Source organism: Engraulis encrasicolus, chromosome 14 (genome assembly GCF_034702125.1).
Source record: "Engraulis encrasicolus isolate BLACKSEA-1 chromosome 14, IST_EnEncr_1.0, whole genome shotgun sequence".
Taxonomy (NCBI): Eukaryota; Metazoa; Chordata; class Actinopteri; order Clupeiformes; family Engraulidae; genus Engraulis; species Engraulis encrasicolus.
This window is the reverse complement of record NC_085870.1, coordinates 16,735,651-16,744,160: the sequence shown is the minus strand read 5'-3', so window position 1 is coordinate 16,744,160 and position 8,510 is coordinate 16,735,651. Positions and strand designations below refer to the sequence as shown.

At 44.6% G+C, this 8,510-nt stretch overlaps 1 long non-coding RNA gene across 2 annotated transcripts in view; it reads right to left on the bottom strand.

Annotated features, from left to right (window-relative positions):
• LOC134462196 (uncharacterized) overlaps nucleotides 1-3,783 on the bottom strand; it is a 4,113-nt gene extending 330 nt beyond the window's left edge. Inside the window, exons 1-2 of one of the 2 annotated variants that reach the window (XR_010037498.1) lie at nucleotides 2,726-3,783; nucleotides 1-1,996 (exon numbers count right to left, since the gene is read on the bottom strand). The exon at nucleotides 1-1,996 is cut by the window's left edge and continues 330 nt beyond it. This is a non-coding gene — a long non-coding RNA (uncharacterized LOC134462196). The remainder of the gene's footprint in view (nucleotides 1,997-2,725) is intronic. The other variant, XR_010037497.1, reaches the window with a different exon arrangement.
• Between the last annotated feature and the right edge of the window lie 4,727 nt (nucleotides 3,784-8,510).

The window sequence follows — 8,510 nt, the reverse complement described above, 5'->3', positions numbered from 1 at the left end:
AGGGCCATTCGGTGGAGCAACTTCATGAAAAGTTGGGCGTTACAGGTTAAGGGTACAGGGCCAAAAGCCTACCGAACCATGAGGAGAATTTTCAAGCTCCCTACAGCCAGGACCCTTTCAAATATCTTGCAGAGAGTAGACATCGGGCCGGGATGGCATGAACCTGTGCTGTATGCACTTAAACATCAAGTGCAGCATATGGAAGAGCGAGATAGGCACGTTGCCATCACATTTGATGAAATTACATTGAAATGTAGCCTAAATTATAACATCTCGAAAGATGAAGTAGAAGGGTATGACGAAGGGGGAAGACCAGCCAACCATGCAGGGGTTTTCATGATCCGTAGTCTAACTGGGAAATGGAAACAACCCATAGGGTACTTCTTGTCATCTGGGACCATGAAGCATGGGGTCTTAAAAACCAAAATCATGGAGGCGGTGGAAAAGGTGCTTGACACTGGCTTCACTCCCATGGTGCTGGTAATGGACCAAGGCAGCAACAACCTGGCAGCCTGTAGAAACCTGGGTATAACAGAAGAAAAACCGTACTTCTTTGTCAAAAGCCAGAAGATTCATTTTTTATTCGACCCCCCCCATTTAATGAAAAACATCAGAAACAATTTGCGAAAATATGGATTTTACATAGGGGACAAATTGGCAGAATGGGGAGACATCACTGAAATGTTTAAAATTGATTCACAAAGACAACACCGAATGGCACCCAAGTTAACCCAACGGCATCTGTCCCTCACTGCCTTTTCAACAATGAGTGTGCCTCTCGCCACTCAGGTAAGCCACAAGTGAAAACTGTCATGCAGGCGTATAACATTCAATTTACAATCTTTATCTATGGTCCTGAAAATGGGATTTTTTTTATTTTTTTATTACAGGTTCTTAGTCATTCTGTTGCGGCTGCACTGCTCACCATGGCAGACATGGGGAAGCTAAGAGAGGGGGCAAAAACGACGGCAGATTTTGTAGCCCACTTTAACCAGATGTTTGACTGCTTTAACAGTAGCACATTGTCCAGCAGCACACCACAAAAGGATGCCTTCAGAGAGACACATATTGATTTTATCAATGAGAGTATTAACTGGCTGGCATCTGTCAGATGTGCCAGTGGCAACAGCTTGAATTGCCTAAATGGTTGGAGGCATAACCTAAGAGCAATCAAGGAAATCTGGGCTGAATTGAAAGGTAGCAGCAATAAGGCATAATTATTCAAATTGAGCTTTGCTAATGCTAATGAGCTTTGTCCACCACTGCATGTTTTCTGCTGTTGGCCAATGTACTGTTTGTCATTTGCATTCACAGAGAAAGGATTTCAGTTTCTATTTACGAGGCACCTCAACCAGGACTGCCTGGAACACTTCTTTGGGGTGATCAGAGCGAAGGGCGGGCACAGGGACAATCCAGACCCTCAGCAATTCCGATTAGACTACAGGCAGGCCGTGCTAGACTATCTAATGACATTTGGGAGAAATACAAATTGCGAACCGGAGGAAATACACCTATTGCTGCAATTGTCCCATTTGTTTGAGGTAGACGAAACACCCTTTCAAAAACAAAAGTGTCACACATGATTAGTATACTGTAAGTCTGTAATCTTTTGCAATGATTTTGTAGAGCTGCACTGAGTCATCGCAGATGGCAACTCCCCATCCATGCACCGCACTGACCATGCCTCACGAGGTACACGAAACACCCTTTCAAAAACAAAAGTGTCACACATGATTAGTATACTGTAAGTCTGTAATCATTTGCAATGATTTTGTAGAGCTGCACTGAGTCATCGCAGATGGCAACTCCCCATCCATGCACCGCACTGACCATGCCTCACGTACAGTCTACTGATGAGGAACCCACATTCCCTGGACTGGACAACACAGAGTTCATGAAGGGGCTGGACGTCATTGAGGGCAATGTGTCAGTGTACCTTGCTGGCTATGTGGCCTTCAGAGCCTCTGCCAAATTTGATTGCAAGAGTTGTGTTACGCTGTGGGAGGCAAACGAGGAGGACAGAGATACACTCAAGGAGAAATACACCTTTTTCAGATATAAGCAGTTCAGGGATGGGTTATTCCCACCAAGTGTTGTATTACAGCGTACAACAGAGCAAATTGAACACATTTTTAGATGCCAATACCCCCACATTTCTAAAGGGAAACATGTCCTGGCACTCTTAAAATCTGCAGTATATCAGAGTGTGAATTTGGATGCTGTTATATGTTCCGCCAGCTGTCTGTCCTGCAAAGAGTTCCTTGTTAATACATACTTATTGATGAGGATAAAATTTCAACTGAAGGTGGGCAATCAGAACGCCAAAGCCATGAAAACAAAGAAATCAAGAAAATTAATGAAATTGACATCGGAATTTTGACCCCCCCCCCCCCACCCACACACACACACACACCTTTTTTACATGATTGGTATTGATTCCAGCCCCTGATCACAGTCAGGAACAATAATGTGGCCCCCAGATTTAAAAAAAAGTTTGGGGACCCCTGGCCTACAGTAGCTTCAGGTTGCAATGAACGACGGGCTGTGCATACTGCTGAAGACACCCAGGTGGAGCAGTGCATGTTATCTTGCTCCGACAACTAATTTTTTAATTATTTTTTTTTTTACAAGGAATGTGTAATCTATATAAACAATGCTAATTAAATAAACATAGCCATCATCAAGTTTATCTCTTCAGCATGCTTTTGACTCTTGATCATTTCACCTCAGTAGAGCTGATTTCAAATGAATGTATGAGTCCCCCTCTCAGCTGGAGATGATGTGCTGCGGGTTGTTCAGCCAGGGTGCCAGGGTAGTGCGTGAGGTGCATGTTCTGCTGTCCCAGGAATCTTGTACAGGTGGCTCTTCACACTAAATCTGCCATATGTGGTGAGGAGTGACACAAAAAAGAAAAAATATGCATTATTGTGTTAAGCTTACATGCAATGTTGACTGAGTTGCTAAAAAACTGCCAAACTTAAGGTATTCTCTGAGTTGCAGAAAAAGTAATGCATTGCTGTAATTAATGCGTTGCTGGTTATGGTTTATCATTTCCTGCCACTGACTTGAATTAAGTATTAGTAATGTATCATTGTTTCCTGCTCGTGCGTGAAAATGCCTTAATCAATGTATAGTAGACATTCAAAACATTTGACTCCCAAGTCAGGTAAAAAACACGTTTCGCCTCACATGCGTTGGCTCCCAAAAAGTTAACTGACATCGGTCATGAAAACACCTAGAAGTACTCTAGGGGCCTACAACAGTCAAATGATATCATGCACATTTCCTGTTCACGTCAGGGTGAACATTAGGAGTGAAAATGGAAGTTTGGAATAAAAACCGGAACAACACAGCAGCAGAACTAACGTTGGTTTAGTGTACTTAGGCACGTATCCTTTTTCTGAAGAACTAGCACTTCTAGAAATTACACATGCCCATCGGACAAAATGTTCGCTGGCTGATGAAAATTTATGAAACTGGCCGGGAGACTAAGGCTAAAATTCCAAACAACGACTGGGAGGAGATGTGTTAACTTCCATTTTATACTTACGAATAAAATAGTTATACTCAACATAGGCCTAATAATTTAACATCATAGACACTTAGCTGTCCATGGAGATATGCTAACGTTAACGGCCGACACACATCACCCACTGTCCAGAAAGATCCATGAATACAACCATAATATTAAATCCATTTGATGACGAATATAAAGATAATGACGAACTTACTGCTAAGTGGATAGTTACTTGTCATATTTATGCAATACAAAAACATTAAGCCACTTGCCTTTTCAGGAAGAGTCAGCGTTGCGTCTAGAAGTTCCCAAAAAGGAACTTTTTTGTAGAGTTGCCGTTTCCAGTCATCACGGGTTTTTTTTTTAATAAAACGTAGAAATCAACTATTAATCCCGTATCAAATGAATACAATGCGAAATAAGTGAATTTGATGAAAATGTGGTCGACAGAGAAAACAACACACGGTTTCATTCCTCACTCATGTATGAGTCTGAACATTGTGTTATTTACATGGAACGTCCATATCTAACAAAATCAAAATGGCGGCGCGGTGACGCCATAGAGGCAGCTGTTTCCGCTCTCTTCTTCTTTCCTCTCTGGCGCAGTGGTAAAGGAGCCAAAGATGACTTAGCAGTGGAACTTGGGCTCTGTGTGTGTGTGTGTGTGTGTGTGTGTGTGTGTGTGTGTGTGTGTGTGTGTGTGTGTGTGTGTGTGTGTGTGTGTGTGTGTGTGTGTGTGTGTGTGTGTGTGTGCGTGCGTGTGTGTGTGTGGGGGTGTATGTGTGTGTGTGTGGGGTGTGTGTGTGTGTGTACGTGTGTGTGTGTGTTTGAGAGAGAGGGCGTGTGTGAGTGGGTGTGTTATGGCAGCCAGGGTGGAAGGGCTGAGTACAGAGGCACTTCAATATTCACATGGAATTAGCCTAAATGTCCCCTGCGCACCTCTCTTTATCGGCTCTTCTTTTCTTTTTCTCCGACTCTCATTTTCTCTCTCTCTCTCTCTCTCTCTCTCTCTCTCTCTCTCTCTCTCTCTCTCTCTCTCTCTCTCTCTCTCTCTCTCTCTCTCTCTCTCTCTCTCTCTCTCTCTATCTGCTACTCTTCCTTTCTTTTTGTCTGACTTTGACTTTCTCTCTCTCTCTCTCTCTCTCTCTCTCTCTCTCTCTCTCTCTCTCTCTCTCCCTCTCTCGTGTTCTTTCCCTTTAACTTCTCTCTGTGTCTCTCTCTGTCTCTCTATGTCTCTCTCTCTCTCTCTCTCTCTCTCTCTCTCTCTCTCTCTCTCTCTCTCTCTCTCTCTCTCTCTCTCTCTCTCCCTCTCATAATCATCATTTTCCAGTCTCTGAGTCTCAGGCGTTCGCCACACTGTCCCTGTTTAATTTCTCCGTCTGCGCTCTTTGCCGTGGTAAAGAATCAGATGTGAGGATCAAAGGCCGGAATGTTTTAATTACTGATGTTTGTTCGAGATACCACAACGCCTCTCGTTAATGAGAACTGGATTTCACAGTTCCCAGGAACACTTTCCTCTCCTCTCTTCTCCTCTCTGTACTCTGTCCTCCTCTGCCCTGTGTGTGTGTGTGTGTGTGCGTGCGTGCGTGCGTGCGTGCGTGCGTGCGTGCGTGCGTGCGTGCGTGCGTGCGTGCGTGTGTGTGTGTGTGTGTATGTGTGTGCTTGCATACATGTGTGTGTCAGTCTACCTTTTACCCTGGTCCTATGCGTCTGAATGCATGTGCGTGCGTGCGTGCGTGCGTGCATGCGTGCGTGCGTGCGTGCGTGAATGCGTGCGTACGTGCGTGCATTTGTGTGTGTGTGAGAAATGCCTATGTGTGTGTGTGTGTGTGTGTGTGTGTGTGTGTGTGTGTGTGTGTGTGTGTGTGTGTGTGTGTGTGTGTGTGTGTGTGTGTGTGTGTGTGTGTGTGCGCGTGCGTGGGTACATGTGTGCGTTCGTGTGTATGTGTGAGTTCTCTGTGTTTGAGTTGTCTGCCGGTGGCGGTAGTCTGCTGTGCATTGCACACTATAGATACTTCAGCAAACTCATTCATCTCCAACATTTTCATGGGAATGATCATGGCACCAGACACGCAGCTTTAGATTAAGTGTGCTTATTACGTTTGATGTTCTGGGCTAATTGACTTACTTCTCAGGCTGGACTTTTGTGAAGGTACAGTATTGCGATTGCATGTTGCTGTCCTGTAGGAAACATTTTACATCACAACTTTGCCCACCTTTTGATCACCTTCAACCTTCCAATTCCAAATTAGAAGAGGCCAGAGCTATGTCTTTGACATAGCCTATTTAAATTGTACTAAAAAGTTTGACTCTTCAACAAGTAAAAACTATAGGAGAGAGGGAAAATAATCTCTCTTTCTCTCTCTCTCTCTCTCTCTCTCTCTCTCTCTCTTTCTCTCTCTCTCTCTCTCTCTTTCTCTTTCTATAGACATACTGTATCAGTCTGAACTGTATTCCACTCCACCTAAAACATTAGCTTGTCAAAAAAGTGAGTTCCGCACTGTACTGTCACTCTGCCTCACTCCTCACTCACTTGATGTATTTGTCACTTATTCTAATTAGGTGAGGAAACCTGTGGGAGTATGTATTTGGGGAATATTTTGTATTATTTGCAGTCATCCATGAGTTAAGTTTTAGTGCTGGATTTCCCTAGCCTCGCCACGCCATCATCTGTACTCCAACCAAAGATTTTGGCTCCCCACATCGTCTGGCAAAAGCCTCGAGCTCGGTTCTCTCAGTGTTTCGCCAATCAGCAAACAGTTGAGAGTGGTGACGTAGAACTCACCTGCGAGCTCCGTTACTGATTGGTTAAGGTAACTATATTCACACTTTCGTTTTGTTATTTGTATGCTTTTGCGACACTATAACGTAACAGGCATGCTAATAAAGCACAATATGGGTTTTAATTTGAGTTTGGAACTTCAATTAATTTAAATGATAGAGTAAGATCAGACCATCTCCCATCGTCCACGGAGACGGATTCCTCATGGCTTTTGCCAGACTGATTGACGGAGTCAACAGTCGGCAATTCGCCCAGGCTAGGATTTCCCTGCCAGTCATGAATTGTCCTTGAGCAGAGTATTTAAACTCCACAATGCTCACACAACTGCTTCAGTGTAGGCCGCCGCTCTGAATGTCATGTTACCTAAGTAATGTAAAATACACAGTATCCATTGCCACAGGGGGCAGCGAGGAGACTGCAAAGAGGATGCTAAGCTGAAGAAATTCAATTAGCCCAGTGTAAGATTGTGCGACAATATTCCTTCATTTTTACTGGACTTTTAAGGTAGGCCTATCTCTCTTTTTGTGATTGTGGAGGTGGAGGTGCTTGGGCTGAATTCCTTTTGTGAATGCTTCACAGTAAGAAAAATAATTGTGTCAGTGAATGCAACTCAAGACTCCATTTCCACGTCTGTGGTGTATGAACCCAGGGACATACAGTTAGTTCCAGCTCAGTACAGCCTTCTCTCTCTCTCCCTCTCTCTCCCTCTCTCTCTCTCTCTCCCGCGCTCTCTCTTTCTCTCTGTCTTTCCAGGCACACAGTGCCAGCTCAGTACTGTCTTCTCTTGCTCTCAATCTCTCTCAACTGCTCTCTCCCTCTCAACCACTCTCTCTCTCTCTCTCTCTCTCTCTCTCTCTCTCTCTCTCTCTCCCCCCATTTTTAAAGAGCCTTGAGTGGTTTCCTGTTTTGCCTCTCAGGTAATGAGAACATTGGCTCCGACACGCAAATGGGTTTAGAAAGAAATTAAAAGAGTCTGTCTGTCTCCAATTCGAAGGCCTTCCCGCCCACACTGAAGGGGGAGCCTGTGGCAAGGCAGGAGGGAGGAGGCAGGGAAGAGACTGATGTATGGTTATGCCCGCCGGAAAACAAGGCAATCGTAGAAGAAAGAAGAAGAAAAGCAAACCATTATGCATGGGTGCTGCGAGGGGAGGGGAAAGGTGGTAAAGATTCTAAGGGCCCAACAGCACTGACAGGGACCTTGGAAGGATGCTGATAACAGAATTTGTCATTTTGGGGGCCCAAAATTTGAATCTTTCATGGGGCCCAACATTTTTAGCGGCGCCCCTGCATTATGGGAGTGTTTGGGAAAAGAGGGAGTAGATGATTATTGGTGTGTTTTAAGGGCTTTATTTTATCTTTTTTTGTTTGTTCTGGTAACTGAAGCCAGAGATTCGCATCATATCAGCGGCTGTAACTTTAGCCTGAAGCGAAAACCACTGAATTGCTTTTAGGAGAGATCATGACGAAAGCGACTGTGTGCAATGAGCCACAAAAGCAGAGCTCCTCATTCGTCATCTACAGAGAAAGAAAGTGTGTGTGTGTGTGTGTGTGTGTGTGTGTGTGTGTGTGTGTGTGTGTGTGTGTGTGTGTGTGTGTGTGTGTGTGTGTGTGTGTGTGTGTGTGTGTGTGTGTGTGTGTGCGTGCATGTATGTGTGTGTGTGTGTGTGTGCTCATGCGTGTACATCAGTTTGACTGTGTTCATATGTGTGTGTTCATGTGTATGTATAGTCTGCCTGTATGTGCCTTAAGGGTGAGGACGTGCTCATGCATATTCGTCTTTGTTTATATGTTTATATGAGGACGAATGCAGGTGCACGTATACTACCGGTATGTACTATATGCCCATGTCTGTGTTTGTATGTGTATGCATGTGGATGTATCCGTGTGCGTATCCGTGTGCGTGTTCCCAGGAACACTTTCCTCTCTGTACTCTGTCCTCCTCTGCCCTGTGTGTGTGTGTGTGTGTGTGTGTGTGTGTGTGTGTGTGTGTGTGTGTGTGTGTGTGTGTGTGTGTGTGTGTGTGTGTATGTATGTGTGTGTGTGTGTGTGTGTGTGTGTGTGTGTGTGTGTGTGTGTGTGTGTGTGTGCATTCGTGCGTGCGTGTGTGCGTGCGTGCGTGTGTGCGTACCGTATGTGTGCCTTAAGGGTGTGGATGTTAGCATACACATAGGCCTACAGTACGTATATTCATACATGAGGACATATGCATTC